This window comes from Micropterus salmoides, unplaced genomic scaffold (genome assembly GCF_014851395.1).
Source record: "Micropterus salmoides isolate LMB-PRFRI ecotype aquatic unplaced genomic scaffold, ASM1485139v1 Ms_hic_scaffold_4, whole genome shotgun sequence".
Classification (NCBI taxonomy): domain Eukaryota; kingdom Metazoa; phylum Chordata; class Actinopteri; order Centrarchiformes; family Centrarchidae; genus Micropterus; species Micropterus salmoides.
This window is the reverse complement of record NW_024043372.1, coordinates 35,782,166-35,798,703: the sequence shown is the minus strand read 5'-3', so window position 1 is coordinate 35,798,703 and position 16,538 is coordinate 35,782,166. Positions and strand designations below refer to the sequence as shown.

The 16,538-nt window shown below is 41.4% G+C and overlaps 1 pseudogene; it reads right to left on the bottom strand.

Moving 5' to 3' along the window:
• Window positions 1-105: 105 nt before the first annotated feature.
• Window positions 106-15,798, bottom strand: LOC119886712 (annotated as a pseudogene).
• Between the last annotated feature and the right edge of the window lie 740 nt (window positions 15,799-16,538).

Sequence of the window (16,538 nt, the reverse complement as noted above, 5' to 3'; positions counted from 1 at the left end):
GCAGATGAAAAACAGACAAATAAATAATGTAACATTCATCCCATCTCCAGTTCGGACAAATACAATAATTGTGATGCAGTGTTCACAGTGGAGTGTATTGTGCTGATAAATATGGTTTGTGTTGGCTGTGGCCTTTTTCTAGATGCTAAATGATGACAATTATAAAGACAAACTCACAATATCACAATGTTTTGATATATAAAATATATAACATTTTTAAATAGTGATATGTGCCTATATAATGTGATACTATTGGTGCTTTCAAAAGGTTTTTACGCACAATGTGGATTTCTGATAATTAAATAGTGCACCCCCCTATATTGACAATGTTGCTTATCACTACACTTTGAAGTTATTTACAGTGACGAGCAGTCATTTACATCTTATCTCATTCAACCCCAGATAAGGATTTTGAACAATTCCCACAATTGTAGAGGATCAATGTTCTTGTTATTGCAAAATTCCAGAGTTAGGGAGGAATTCTCCAAACTGAAAACTTTTTGGCCAGTTGAAGGTGTGAATGGTGTAGACATGAGTTGTAGAGACAGCAGCAGCAGAAGCTGCTCAGAGGGCAGCTGGGTGGCTTTCAGCCCTGGCAGGTGCTGAGGTCGAGGGCTTTCTTTCGAAGTGCTGCCAAAAGGTCTTTCAGCTTAGCATCAAGTCCTTCAAGCTGTGTTGACTTTTGAAGGACCTCGTCCTGCAGCCCCCTGAGGGAATCTGCCTTTCCTGGAAAAAGATAAGAGGACTGGAAGTGACCTGGGATCTGATAAATAACACTCCAAATCTCCTCACAGGACCAGAGCTCCAACTGATGACACAAAGGTCACTTTTCAGAGAGTTCTGGGCGACCTGAGTCAATTTAGACACATCTACAACTGGATTTTACACATGATGCGGATTGTGCCTACTTTTAACCTCTGAGGCAGTAGGCAATTGTCAAGTCAGAAGCAGAGAGGAAAAGATTAGCTGTTTTATTAAGCATCTCAGGTTCACACCTAGAAGTTGTTCTTAAAGTTCTAAGATTGAACATCTTCTTTCCCCCGGAGGATTCAAGGACTTTTTTTTTAAGACAGTAACTGACATTAATTAAAAAAAATGTTTTTACAGAATTGTGGTTTTGTGTTTTTGATTTATTACCTTCCAAAGCATTCATCATGTTGTCAGTGGTGTTGACCAGGGCTACAGCATCCTGCTGCAGCTTCGCCAGTCGATCCTCCACGGGCCCAGCTTCATTATCGGACCCACCGGCTGCGGCCTCGTCTTTAAGACGATCCAGCTGCTTCTTTAAAGACAACAGGTCCTGCAAACACACACACACACACATACTTGTATTGGTACATTTATGAAGACGTGCCGTTGACTTACCCTATATGCAGACATTTGCAAATGAAATGCACTGCAAAAGGGCCATGACTTACCTTTCCTTACAATTATAAACATACCTCGCCAATGAAATGCTTCAGCTTATTTTCAGTGTTCTAGTATATTAATACTAGATTCAGAAGTGTTGACTAAGTTCTTCTGGCAACCCCCCACCCCCGCATCTCTTCAGTTTAAGACACTGAAGATTGTTAAAGTAAATATACATTTTTCAAAATAAAATAGCTACACTCTCACCTCGTTTGCAGCAGCTGCTTCATCCTCAGCTTTGTCTGCATCTTCCTGTGCATCCTGGGCCTGCTGGTCTCCATTCTCCAGCAGGTCTTTGAGCTCGTCCAGTTGAGGTTTCATTGGCTTTATCAGTGTCGAGACATCATCAAGAGCCTTCTCTGCTGGGCTCAGCTGGTTTTTGGCCTGCGTAAAGTGAACCACTCTAAAACTCTTGCCAAGCAGCTTTTATTGGAATAAATTATACCACAATACCATGTCATCCGTTGTTTGATGTATCCATGCTGCCTACCTCAGTTAGGTTGTAGTTCAAGTTGTCTATGAGATCCATGCTGTTCTGCAGCTTGTCCTCCAGGTCAGAGAGTAAGCCCTCCGCCGTGCCGAAGCCTGTCAGCAACCCGTCCACGTCGGCCTTTACGCCCAGTGCAGTGTCCCTGTGAATGTGCAATCAGAGAAAGGATCTTTCTAGATTCTATGCACAAGGCCTTGTTGTAAAAATGTGGATTTTGTGAATCTAGTAAGTACAATTCCAAGAAAAGCCAAGAAACTGTGAAAAATGGGTGCAAGAAAAAAATGCAGGATCTTGATAAAAACAGCATTCAGTGTTCTACTCTATGTGTTCTACTATGTCCATGCTTTTATTAAGTGTTTTAATATCCATCCTGGGATTAATAAAACACTATTATTGCCATAAGCATGTATCAGTAGCAGTAGTCTGGTCCTGGAGTGTGTATGCCCACCTGGCGTCCTGGGCTTCCTGCAGCAGTTTCCTGGCTTTGACAAGCTGCGGCTCAGCCTTGTTCAACACAGCCGTGCTGTCTGGGAGATTAGCCGCCAGATTCTTCAGCTCCTCCAGCTTCCTCTTCAGAGCAGCCAGGTTGGGAGGCAGTTTGGCTTTCAGGATCCAGTCGCTCACCTCCTGGATGTGGGTCAGGTTGGAGGACGGGTCTGTGCAGACAGAACAGTTGGAGGCAAAATGGCAAATGAGTGACTGACCTTAGCATCACCTTCAAAATCATTATTACAGAAACCAAGTGGACCTTCCTTCCGCATATCAGTCCACTCCTCCATCTACCCTCGGCACTAAAACAATCTTTACCTGACAGGAAATCTTTGAGCTCTTTTACAACGTCACGCGCCTCTTTTAGGTCCTCTTCCAGCTCGTCTCTGGTCTGCTTCATCTTATTGGACAGTTTCTCTGCAGACTGTCTCACCTGATTGGTTGTCTCCTGTGTTTTCTGGAGCTGTAAGGAATTGAAAATAACTTTAGAATCTGTATACTGTTTTAACAACTGGAGAATTATCTAAATTATCCTACATAAAAATCTAAAATTGCTCATGCTTTTGTAGTAGAGTTACAGAGATGTGCCGGTGGAGCTATCAGAAGTGAAATGTGTATACCTTCTCTGCAGCCTCTGTGATCTTCCCAGTGAGCTTATCCAGTCGCTCTTTCACATCCTTAGCATCAGCGTCAGCCCTCTTGCTCAGAGGCAGGGCACCCACACACTTTTCCCCCTTTTTACAAGGTGGGGTTCCCTTTGGTGGACACAACTCTCCGCCGTCACACTGGAGAGGGGTGCAGGGCTCTGTACGAACACTGCCACACACCTGAAAAGTAACAGATTGATGTGGATTTCAAGGGCAGATACGGGAGCTGTGGCCCGATTTAACAAAAATAGCCATTAGACTCACTTTTGGAACACACACAAGCAATCTAAATAATCGAACAGGCAGATTTCCATGAAAATGACTGAGTTTATCTAGGCTTCCCTCATGATTAATCCCTTTAGAACAAAAAGGGATAAGGAACATTCTGGATCATATTCATGCTCTGAAAGGCATACACCCTTTTTGAGTTTATGCCCCAATGGCCTTTCCTCTAGCGCCACCTTCAGGAGATAAATTGACATTTGAACAACTTGCATTTTCCAAGGAGAAGGAAAACAAAAGGTGGTGCAGATGAATGCAAAGATGTAAATATATAAACAACCTGAAAAGAAATTGATTTGGAAGTTGAAGACATGCTGGCTCAAGATTTAAAAAATGCTTCAGCTTCTTCCTGTGTTCATGTGTTAGATTTACACCAAATTCATTTTCATCATCCCACCAAACACACTGTGATCTTTCTCCCTGCTAAATGAAACGTCACAGCATCACGTTAATGAAATGAGGCCTGGTAGTTACCTGTTTGGCAGCAGGAGTGAGGTCAGGTCGGGAGGCCATGCTCTGGTTCAGTTTGTCCAGATCTCTGGTGTTGGCTGCTGTACTTCATTTTGAAGGTTTATAGTCTTTTCTCTAGCATTGGCTGACTCCTTCACTGTGTTTCCACTGTCATCCACTTTCTTTGCCGCATCTGTAGACTCATCATAGGCTTTCTTGATGGCAGAAAATCCTTCTGAATAAGACAAAAACACTCAACATGAGTTCATTTTATGCTGCTACCATATCAGAAAGTGAGAAACAAAAATGGTGGAGATGGTTTAGTCAGACATTCTGTTCAAACCGATATAAGTATGCGTCAAATTTAAATCTGCAATCAATGATCAATGACTATAGCGGTGACTGGTATATCTTTGTCTCTGACCTGCATTGCCAGAGTTCTCCGTTGCGTCTTTCTTGGCGTTGTACTGCACAGTGAGGCTGAGCAGCAGAGCTTGCAGTTTGTCCAGCTCTGAGTCCAGACCAGGGGTTTTCTTCAGGGGTGAAAGGTCATTGTTAACCATGTCCACCTGGTCCCTGTAAAACAAAACAGGAGTTGTTCAACTGGGCATCAGTGAGCTTTCATCCAAGAGTGAGAATAAGGTGAAGACATGACAGAGTAAGCTTTATAAAGAGATGATATCAAAACCATTAAAACAAAGATCTCCTCTGACTATCTCAGCAGTCCCCCACCTCAGCTTGTCAAGTTGGGACAGAGCGTCATCAATCTGTCTGGCAGTACTGAGTGGAAGGGTGATGGAGTCCCGGATCAGGTTCAGGCTGGCCTCAAGGGCGCGGATGCGGGGCCCGAAGTTTCCAAGATCACCATCACCTCCAGGACGAGAAGGGACGCTGGTAGACAGTCTCTCCAGAGCTAAGCTGAGGTTCTGTCTCTGGGCGTCCAGGGTGAAGAAGCAGGAGGGACATGTCTCGCAGGCAGGGAAGGAGTCACAGTGCCCTCGACTGCAGGAGTCACAGCGAGCCCCGGTGATTCCCGGCCGGCACAAACAGGCCCCTGTCTGCTTGTCGCAAACATCTGAAAGAGTTCCCTCAGCATCACACCGGCACGCTGCAGAGGAAGAGACAAGACGATCAGAAGACAAGAAAAACATTTTCAAGCACTTAAATGTTGATTTTTTAAAAGGTCTTACTGCTGCACCTAGTACCTCAGTCATGGACAATTAGTATGAAGTTAGAGAATTCTCAACAGCAAACTAAACTAAACAACCCAACACAGCAATTCTTCTTCTCCTCAGCAATAAATGGAGTAATCAAAGAGGTCCGACTCACGTTGGCAGCCTATGAGAGGGTTTCCGTATGTATTCTCTGGGCACTCAGTACACGTTCGGCCCCCAAAGCTTGGTCTGCAATGACACTGACCGGTCACCTGAAAAGAAGGAAACAGAATTCATTTTAGTGTAATTACTAGTGAGGACAAACACAAGCTGGATGGCTACAAAGTTTTTGTTACTAATTACTGATATGGAATTACTAAAATGTTTCATGTACCTGAACCATTTAATAGAATTTACAGAGCACTGAAATTTTATCGAGCCTTGTATTTGCCATTTTGTTGATGGAACACACCCACATTGCGGGAAATGCCATCCCTCCCAGAGCTATAGAGGTCATACCTGGTCACAAATATCACTGTATGACCTGGTGGGGTCACAGCCGCAAGGTTCGCAGCGTCCTGACAGGAATGGGTTCCAGTAGCCTTTTGAACACGCTTCACAGGTCTGGCCATGGAAGTGGGGACGACAGGGACACTGGCCGGTCACTGGGTCACAGATATCTGACAGTGACCCTTCTGGAGAACAGGAACATCCTGGACAGCAGGGGTAACATCAGTGTTTGATCAAGCTATGCGTTACCATAGTATTAGTGGAAGTAACAGTGCTAGTATAAAGAGAGTTTCAGTATGAAGCCACAAAAAAGATGATGTAAACATGTAATAGCTTGTTCATCAAATCCAAAGATCATGAAATGCGGTTAAGTTTGATTTATAGATTTAATGTAACAAATATTAGCATTAGCATTTATTTGCAAAAACACATACTGGTCAACTTTAATATAAACATTTCCACACACCTAAATACTTTTGGGATTAGGTGTAATTTTGTATTTAACATTCATTCCCTGCGACCAAGCTAAGCTGAAAACCGCCAGAGCTGAAAAAAGAAGACTGTGGTGTTAGAAAGAATGATGTGAAGGAGTTGGTTGACTCACTGGAGCAGCCCAGAGGGTTGGAGGCGCTCAGGCCATAGTAGCCTCTCTTACAGCGGTCACAGCGGGGACCTTCAACGTTCACTTTACACTGACACGAGCCTGTGCTGTCGTCACAGCGGCCCCCATTCACTGTCCCCTCAGAACTGCAGATACAGCCTAGCGGCAACACAAACTTGGTTATTTCTACGTGAAAATGTCGCTTTTTGAAGTTGAACTTCTTATCCTGCATGTCACAGTTCCTTTCATTTCACCAATGAACCACTTACGCGTGCAGGCATCCGGACGGTCCATGCGGCTGCTGGGGTTCGGCTGGTAACCTGGGGCACACTGATCACACTTGGGTCCTGTGGTGTGGTGCATGCAACCCTCACACACACCTCCACTCCTCCGCCCACTGGCCTCGTACAACGCCTGGTCAAAGTGACAGCGTTGGGCGTGGTTGTTGCACTCACAGCCTGAGGAGACAGCAAAGGGGTTAGTGCACAGTATACACCGTGTGGGTTACTCATTTAAAAAAGGGCATTTCACCTATCCCAAGGACACTTTACAGACAAAAAATAACAAAAGAAAAACTATGATATATAGGTTGGCCAGCACCGTGGGTCAATTTAACCTTTACTATAGTTGAGCTCTGACATGATTGAGGCATTAATAATTAATAGTCACTAGTTTTTTTTCCAGAAGAAGTTCAGTTTCAGCTTTACTACCACTTTTTGTAATGTGGGTATTTATTGGTGGCAAATTTTAGAGGCATTATTGCATTCATTAGATATTGTGGCTCACAGAGAAGTGTATTCTGGTATGTATTTTGTCCAAGTCTTTCACACTCAGCTTGGTGTTGCCTTCAGAAATCTGGGTTACACTAGAGGTCAACTTTATTTACTGAGTCTTACGTTTGCAGGTGTGAGTGTTGCCTTCCTCTGCAGGTCTCCAGGGCAGATCATTGTAGAGATCAGCGCAACGCTCACAGTTCACCCCTGCTGTGTTATGCTGGCAGTCACACTGAGGATTTACCTGAGGATTCACCTGCAAAGAGACACAGAAAAATCAGGCCCATGAAGGGATGTTTAATTAGATTAAAGACTAAGAAATGACTAGTCCAAAACGTTTTGGATTCCGTGGAGTAGGTGGCTTCAGCTGGCAGCAGCGAACCACCATTATGGAGACATCTGGTTAAAAACAGAGTATTATCGGGAGTCACTTGTGGATGTAATTTTGACAGGTGCAATTGCCCCAAAGAAATATGTTGCAGCTACTGCACGGATCCCAAATCATTTGGTACCTACTAGTCATTTCAATAATAAAATATGTGAAAATAGGGCTCAGGTTTAAAAATATAGAAATGATCCTTTAAAGATCAGAGGAAGGTCAAGAAACAAAACTGTTGCCACCAGTTTATTATCTCTCTCATGTTACCCTGGTGAAGGTTCTCTGCTGAATTTACAGTATCTTTTGAGCCAAATTTGAACATGCATGAGGATCAATGTCAGGGGCGGGTTTTTGGGGCCTTAAGCAGAAAAAGGGCCTCCTGGTCGCAGTGCGGAGGCAGAATAAAATGCTTATTTCAGTATATCGCATTCAGCACAATGTTGTTCAACAGACTGTCTGGTAAGTGTCAGTCTCATATCTGAGCGTCCAGTACAGAGACACTGTAGGTCCAGGATATGTTGAGCCTGGTTTAGGAAAAAACTGGAAGCAATAGGAAAAAAATCAAAATAAATCAAAAGTGCATACATACCTCTATGGTGTTGGACAGTGGGTTGTTGTAGACTTCTGGCAGGCATCGGTTGGCATGTCCATGGCACATACAGCTGCCCATTACTCTCATTTCTTTTAGGGCGAAAAACCTACTGAGAGCTCTGCCTGGTACATGTGGCACATCGCCGAGCTCAGTCAGCCTCACCCTCAGTCCCGTTAACCCAGACACTTCTGTGGATGAGACAGCCGTCAGTCAGCAGGCTGCAAACTTAAACCAGGTCTATACTGCATCTGTCATGATTTGGGAAGTTATTCACAGAGACGCACCTTCAATTTTTTGGCTGTTGGGAGCTGGGACATAAGCATACTGACGCAAAGGACTAAACTGGATCTGGAGAACAGAAATGTGCAAAATGTAAATATTTTTATACAGAAGATTTCATAATGTTTGTCTCCATCACAGCATGTTTTTCTCTTGCACAATACTGTTATCCACATAGTAGTTATCTACTTTCAAAGCTCTTTTTGATGCCACACAAGGCTTTAACAGGTTCGAACTGTCACGTGTGTTATGTGTGAGTCTTATACATTATGTCTGTGTTACCTTTAAAAATGACAACTGATAAATTAGAGAAAGAGAATTTTTTTAAGGTGCAAAAATGCAAAAATAATATAATAAATAATATTGTATAAAAAGTAAAGTTTAAGATCAGCTTAAACTGAGTTTGTTTTCTGCTGCACAAGAAATGTGGTCCTCTGGAGGACATTTCAGAATATGCTTCAGTTATAGAAGAGAAACAAAAAAAAGAGAAATAAAAAAGCAAATAGGCTGCTCATTGTTTCCTTTAAAGTAATTATAAGAAATACTTAAATAGTGTTACTGATGGTGTTTGTCCTGCAAATAGTACTTCATAATCAGGCAAAAAAAATGTAATCTAATAATTAGTCTTGACTGAAGACGAGGTAAAATAGTATCTGACAACAGATTGTTTGTCCTTACTATGTGATCTTGGTAGGGGTTTCCTCCAGTAGGGGGCAGTGTGTAGCAGTATGTTTCATCCAGGGAAAGAGGTGTACTGGTGGGAATGCCAGGAAAAGATCTTTGACAGTCTGTAGCCAAGTAGAGAGCAGGCTGCCACGTCCTGCCGTTATCCAGCGTCTTCTCTATAACAAAGACACTGGGGCGAGGACCCTGCAAAGCAGAAAAGATGAAAAAAGAAAATATTTCTGCTTTAAAATTATTATTGTGTGTGAGGAACATACAAATACAGTTTGTAAGAATGCAAATACACCATATAAGGACAAAACATTCATCAAACTTTAATCTGAAATGATGAGTGAACAGATTCATGGATACTCATGTGATCCAGACTGTATCATACCTTGAAGCTGAGCACTAGGTTGTCAAGCTGGAACAGGTTGTTGAGGTCCAACTGGAGAGTGACTGGATTCACCTCTATAGGACAAACCAGCAAAACAGTATTTCCATCAGGTACACTACATATGACTAAGGCTCGCTGTTTTTAACAGGTACAAAAACATACCTTGATTTGACTTCTATTAATTTGGATTTGAGAGATTTGATGTTGACTTGTTTTTAATACAATACAATCCTCTGCTGCTGAGGACAGCTCAGAATATGCCTCTACTGACTGAAAATGGAAGAGCAAATGGAAAGAGCTCGGATAGCTAAATAAATGGCTCTATAGCAAGGTTTACTTTCAAACGTACCAATTCACTCCTGCTTTGCTCTCTCTTTCACACTTTCACTCTCTCTTTCTCTCTTTGCCCACCTTTCCTGGACTGCCACCATCTATCTGGTCCAGAAGTGGACAACACATCCTGGACCGTGTGGGCCAGCTGACCGTTTGGGTTCCTGGAGTCACATGGACAACACTTCATTCTCCTCTAAGGAACAAAGAACACAAAACAAATCAGTAACACTGGACTTTCGTGCAGTTTGTTGCAGTGTAATCTTTGGTAAATGTATGTATGTGTTGTGATTTAAGGATTTTGGTCTTGTCTTCGTTCCGTGTCTTGTGTGTTGTATTGTTTTGCCTTGTTTATTGTTGTGAGGATTTTGTGTTTGGTTCTCATTCTGTTTTCTTGTCTTACTTCTCGGTCCTGCATTTCAGTTCTGTGACTTAGTTCTTGATTTATTTTGGATTTGTCTGGTGTTCTGTTTAATCTTAGTTTCAGGTGTCTTGCCCTGCCCTGTTATGTTGTGTTCACTCCCCCGCCTCTGGGTTCTAGTTCTGGGTTCTTGTTTAGGTTTTGTCTGTTATGCATGCATGCTGTGGTTTTGTGTTACTTCTGTCCTGGTCTTTTGTCGCATGCTTTACTTCCTGGTTTATTTTGTAGTATGTCTAGCTTGTCTGATGTGTCCCTCATGTCTTTCCCCTGTTGACTCCCTCCCTGCTCGTTAGCCCTATTATTTAATGGCTGTGCTCTGTTCAGTCTGTGTCGAATTCTTGTGGTTGTTGCGTGAAGCTGTCTTGCTCTGTCTTCCTGCGTTCCATGATCCTACCCTGTGTTTCTGCCTTCGTTTGGGTCTATGTACTCCGTGCCCTTTTTGTTTTTTTGTTCTGGCCACTGCCTGTAGGTGTGCTCGCTTTGTTTTAATAAATCACTGAACTCTGCCTGCTCAGCTCCGGTATCTTGTGTTCGGGTCCTCAACTTGCTCACGCACACTGCAGCCCCTTACATTATGGAACTGTGTCGAGTATTTGTCCCGGTAACTGACCCATGGACTTCTAAACTAACTTCTAAATTTGTCTCTGCCTCCCTGCTATACCAGGTAGATAAGCTGTGCCACTGAGCAGGTCACACATTCACCAGAGGGACAGAAAATCAATATGCCTCAGATGGGAAGCCTGATGACAGTTGTGTTTTGATTGAACTGGTCAACAACTGGGAGGGAAACTTTGCCCCAACGACAGATGGATGAGGAAGGAAACATGTGCTGCCCATGTTTAAACCTGACCATCTTTAGTAAAGTAACATGTCCTGACACCAGTGGAACTTGATCACAAGGAAAACAAATCCGTGAAATACAACCCTAATTTGTCCACCTGATAACAAAAGTTGGTCAAATTCAGACTCATTCAACAATTGTAGATGTTAAATATAACTTTAAAGATTCAAAATTGATCCAAAGAATGAGGTCTTTAGTGACTGTCTACTGACCCCTGACTCAGTCATAGCACTTGTCTTATGTATGCGCACAAACAAACTCACACCTTTTATCAGTGTATTGAATTATATAAAAGCGAGGAGATAATTCTCACATTTTAATTTTTAGGTGAAATTTAGCGTTAATGTTTACAGTAATAGATCTGTTATCCCACCTCTGATGAGCTACATGCTGTTTATGAAGTCACCCAGTATGTTTGTGAATGTATGTACTCGCATAATTCCCCACACAAGTGCTCAAATCACTGACAACTCGGCAGCTGCTTTCACCAGTCAATATTTATTAGCTCCCCCTCCACACAGGGTACTCTGGGCATGGCTGCCAGTCTGGCACACACACCATGTCTGCTTTCCCTGAAGGGAAAAGGGTTGCTGATTGTTACAACATAAAGGCCTTGATAATGTTTCTTCTCCAGCTATGTGTCTCAACATGCTCACCCACATCAGGATGCAAATTTACAACAGAAATTGTAACTGCACTATGGACAGGGCAGAGGTCAGGTCTTGGCTAAAAGGCCATATTACTCTGCAAAGTCCTGTTACAAACTAAAGTGAAGCACATCTTTAAACATGAAATTGTTTCCAGTTTCCTTTCATTTCGATAAAGTTGGGGGACTTCACAAAAGTGCTGGATCCTACAGTTTCAATAATTCACACCTACCTGCCACCTGCATGCAATCTGCCCGTGCACTCATGACTCGCATGAACGTGTGTTTTGGGGACCTGGCTTTAAAGGGAGTCCTGAATTGGATACTTTCAAAAGCTACCAGTCTTTTGACAGTTTCTCCAACATTGCCTGCCCTAGTCTAAATACCCAATATGCGCTTGTTAAACTGTTGACATTATCGCTCTGCAACAAAAAAGGAACAGCAAAGCTCCATTTTAAAACTGTTTCCACAAGCACAAGTGTAAACTGTTAAAATATGATGACTGCCATTAATGCCATGAATCATTCAGCAATGACCACATTAGCTCACTTCATCTTCAGTGCATTCCATTTTAAATGTGTTTATCTTTTTCTCATTGCAAAAGTCAATCTTATCTAATCTCACGGGACAAAGATTGAACCCACTCAAAAACTTGGGTGTGTTTATGTCAGTTTTACCACTACTTCACCTCAGTTACCCCAGTACAACACGAGATTCTTCTTTAGATTATAAGTGATTCAGTGTGGGAGCTTTTTTCTACAATGGTCAGGGGCTTCTGGCACTGTGGTGTGTCACTTCCAGCACACTTGCAAACACACCCCGATTGCATTTAGTCATTGCCAGCTGACATCAACTGAACATGTATTTCCTCCTCAGTCAGGATATACAGTCTGTAGTGGACATTATGATAAAATTAGTTAGTAGAAGTTACTATTTAAAGATTCAAGGACATGGTAACTCTAGACTGATCAACACTACAGCAGGTCTGCTAAAGAGGCTTAGATTATAATTTCTTCATTTGTTTTTTTCACTTACTTGTTACAGAATCTGACAATATGATGAAGCATACCCAACAAGATCTGATTTGTTCTCTACGATGGCTTTGACGGCTCTCGTCTTTGTTGGTAGTCATGCATGCGGTTGTGTTTGATTCTATGTGTCAGCTCTGAGATAAAGCTGACTGTTCCTGCCCCTCCCTGTCTGGACAAGGTGCGGCGCAGGTAAGAAATAAATAAATAAGGGAAAGCGTTGATCTCTGACAGCCTGAGGCAGATACAACACAGTGCACATATGCTGGAAGCTATGAAGGGAATGCAACATCAACCCACCCATGATCCTGTCTGTCTCCCAGTGCTCTTTTGGGTTAAATTGTCATTTGTTAGTTTTAGGTTATCTTATAGAAGACCACAATGAAAATCACTGAAAGTTGGAATACACCTTTTTTTTTTAAAGAGGACATTTTCCACTTGTTTCAGTGGATTTTATAAAAACTAGCTTCAGTATGATACCTGAAAATAGTTGATCTGTATTTCAAATACACACATTAGAGACACTTTTCTACCTTTCCTTAGCAAATAAAAAAATTGCAACATTACAGGCTTGACTCTTGCACACTACATGTCCTCTGCTCTGGACAGTTAATGTCTTGTTTCAAAATCAGCATTTGAATCAGACAAACGGGCTGCTGAGTCCAGACGTTGGTCAAAGAGTACAGTTGCAACATGATGCTCTGGCACTGAAATCAGACTGTTTCACAAAAGGACAGCAGGCAGTTTGGCCAAAATCAACACAGCTTCCATCCCGCACATTCGTCTGTTCACCATGACCTCGGCATCACTACCCTCCTGACGGTACAAAACCCACGTAGAGACCCATGCATGGCATAGGTGAACACAGATGTCTGAGGGAGTCACTGCGTATGGGTTTTTATAAGGCCAGTATCCATATTTTAGAATTAAAGCTGCTGCTTATGCTTTTGCTTTCTCTGCCTCACAAACTGTAGCTTGCATTTGAGTTTGTTATTTCCCCCCATATTTCCAACTGAACAGCTCATCCGACAAACTTTCATCTGCAGAGAAGTCTCCTTTGATCAAGATGATTTACTAAGATTTGATCACAGTGGTTTTCTAGAGGTTGATACTCAGATGCTGCGAAAGTGTGAAACACAAACTTGCATCTCAAAACATCTTTGATCTGCAGAGATGAAATGTCCTTTAAACACAGAACTGTTCCCTTACCTGTTGGTAGGGGGTACAGTAGACCTCGGAGCCTGTGAGACCGCAGGTTGAGGAGGCATGGAGCTGGTGAGCCCTCCCCAGGAGCAGGTCATTGATGGGTGGGTAACAAGCCCCCTGAGAGCAGTCCGTCTGGGCCTGTGATACTGCAGCTATGGCTGTTAGGAGGAAGGCAGCACAATATCAAATATAATGTCACAACGTGTTATAAGTATTTACTAAATAAGCATTTTCTAAAAATATATCCCAGTTCACATTCAACACTAACATTTGTCATTACATACAAGCGCAATCCAAAACAGGAAAGAAGGGCCAATTCTGTAATAATGGTCTGGAAAAGGGAAGTTCAGATCGAATTTTTCCAGCACTTGAACCACAGTGCATGCAAACATTTTTTCTTATGTTAGATGAACACAAAATGTGTGTTTCTGATGACATTTGTATAGCATGTTGTAAACCTAAAACACACAATGATATTTTTGAAATCTTGTGTATTCTAATTCAAATTAGCTAGCTAGTAACCAGATATAGGTAGATAGGTATATGTTAATGATCTCATGAGACCATCGAGCCAATACCACCTTAAAAATATGTGCAATATCAGAGTAAGAAATCAGTTGCTACTAAATCAGTAAAGCCCCATTCATCTAGTAAGTTTTGGCTCCTGCAGCTGAACTCCATAGTTAGAGAAATGTGAACACAGTGCTGTGATATAACTGTCCACTAACATGAATGTTTCTCTCCATCAGTGGGATGGAATTTGCCTTTTCACAAAATATTACAGTAACCATTGTCTAAATGTACTTGATAACACAATTAAACCATATGCTTCTTAAATATATCCTTCTTATATCCTTCTTAAAACATACTTTTATAGGAGAGCTTTTCCCCATCTTATTTGACTTTATTTTATCCCTTTTATTTTATTGTATTTTACTAATTTTATATTAATTTTTCATGCTCTTATCTTTTTTTTTCTTTTTTTTTTGTATTTTTTCTTTACACTTGTTAAAGCACTTTGTAACTTGTTGTTCTACAAATAAGGATTATTATTATTATTATTATTATTATTACTGACAACAGATGGGATTGTAATTAATGTTGATGATTCCAGTTTGTTAAAAGTAAACCTTGAGTATTTATGGACAGAGGCAGTTCCTCCCAGATTATTACGCTCACCTTAATCATATGAAACTTTTACTAAACCATCTTTAAACTTAACCTAAGCATAAACATGACAGTTTTTAATCTTTTGCCTAAACCCAATGTAGACTGATTAACCTTCATCCATCCATCCATCGTCAACCGCTTATGACATCGGGCTAAAGGCGGGGTACACCCTGGATAGGTTGCCAATCTGATTAACCTCTATCAGCTATGTATTTATAAGAGTTTTCCTCTAATCAAGCTCAAGTCTCATTGTTATATGACACCAGAAGAAGCCCAAAGATGGTAATCACAAAAGATGCCTCCTTGTGTTTTAGACAAAGTCCTAGCATCTACAATTTTTAGATATGTGATTTGAAAACTGATTAACACCCACTTAATATTTTGTTTATTTATATTAGTTTAAAAAATCCAAGTATTCAGTATTTTCCCTAAAGCTCTTATACGGGTGGAAGATCCCGAAGCAGACGCAGACTAGTGAAATCCTTTCAGGGTTAATAGCTCTTAAAACATGTGCCATCATGACTAGAAAGTATGCAGGTTTCTATTCCAACCAATCAGCAGCTCTTTTCCGGTAAGTTCCTGCTCTCCTGCTAGATAATGGAGCGGTCAGTGTAATCATCTGCTGTGTTCCGCTGGATTGAAAACCTGCATACTGTCAAATCCCAATGATTCATGAATGTAAACATCTGGTCTGAAAAAGTTTAAAGTGAAAGTTGCAGGACAAAAGCTGTGAAACCGAACGAGGACACAACATTTAAAAAATTAAAGCAAAAGACAAAAAGAAGGAAATCTTACCAGCTAGAAGTAAAAGTGTTCTCATGTCCTGTTCCTCTTATGAAAAAGTCTGGAACAGGTGAGAAAACAAAATACATCAGCAAGCAGAAACAATGAAACACAATCAAAGTCAGCTGAATGTATTTCTCAATGTGAAACTCACCTGGAGTCTGTTCTCTGTCAGCTCTGTTATCTGCTGCATTGAAGTGAGTGTGCTGCCAGACTGCGGCTTTATAAACACTGTCCCACCTGGATGGTATGATGCAGTGTGTGTCAGAGTCACACCCTTCACCTCCACTCCCTTCACTCCATGAATCAACACGCAGGCAGACACAGAGTCAACACAAAGACACCAAGGAGCCCCAAACAAACTTAAACAAAGACTGAACTAGTCGTAATAAAACATTTTTATGACCTCAAATAAAAAACTTAAACTGGGCTCAAATGATCCCATCATGTCATCAAGAACTAATTTAAAAAAACATCACCTGAAGATTTGTCTCTTGTTAATGTTCTGGCTAATATGTAACTCCATCATCAGGTCAAACTTTTTATTTGTCCAGTACTTTGGTTTATGATCAAATACCTGCAAAACTAATGACATTCCCATCAGCCTCAGCTGTATTTTGTGTTAATTACTAATTTGCAAATGTCAGCTTGCTAACATTTCAAACTATGGTTCAACATGGTTAACACTATAGCTGCTAAAAATCAGTATGTTAGCATTGGCATTGTGAACGTTTTAGCATTTTACCATTTAGCTCAAAGCCCCAATGTGACTGTGTGAAGTACAGCCTCGCAGAGCTGCTAGATTGACAAAGTAAAGTATACTCAAAGCAGACAGTAGGTATACTAAATGCAATCAATTTTTAAGTGTGCTGATGCACACAATTCTCCCACAATGCAAAGCACAAAGGAAATAATTGTGGGTGGTGGTGAAACAGCTCCAAAAATCTTTAAAAAAAAAACTAAAGTTTTAAATCTTAGGGGAAAACATTCTAAAATT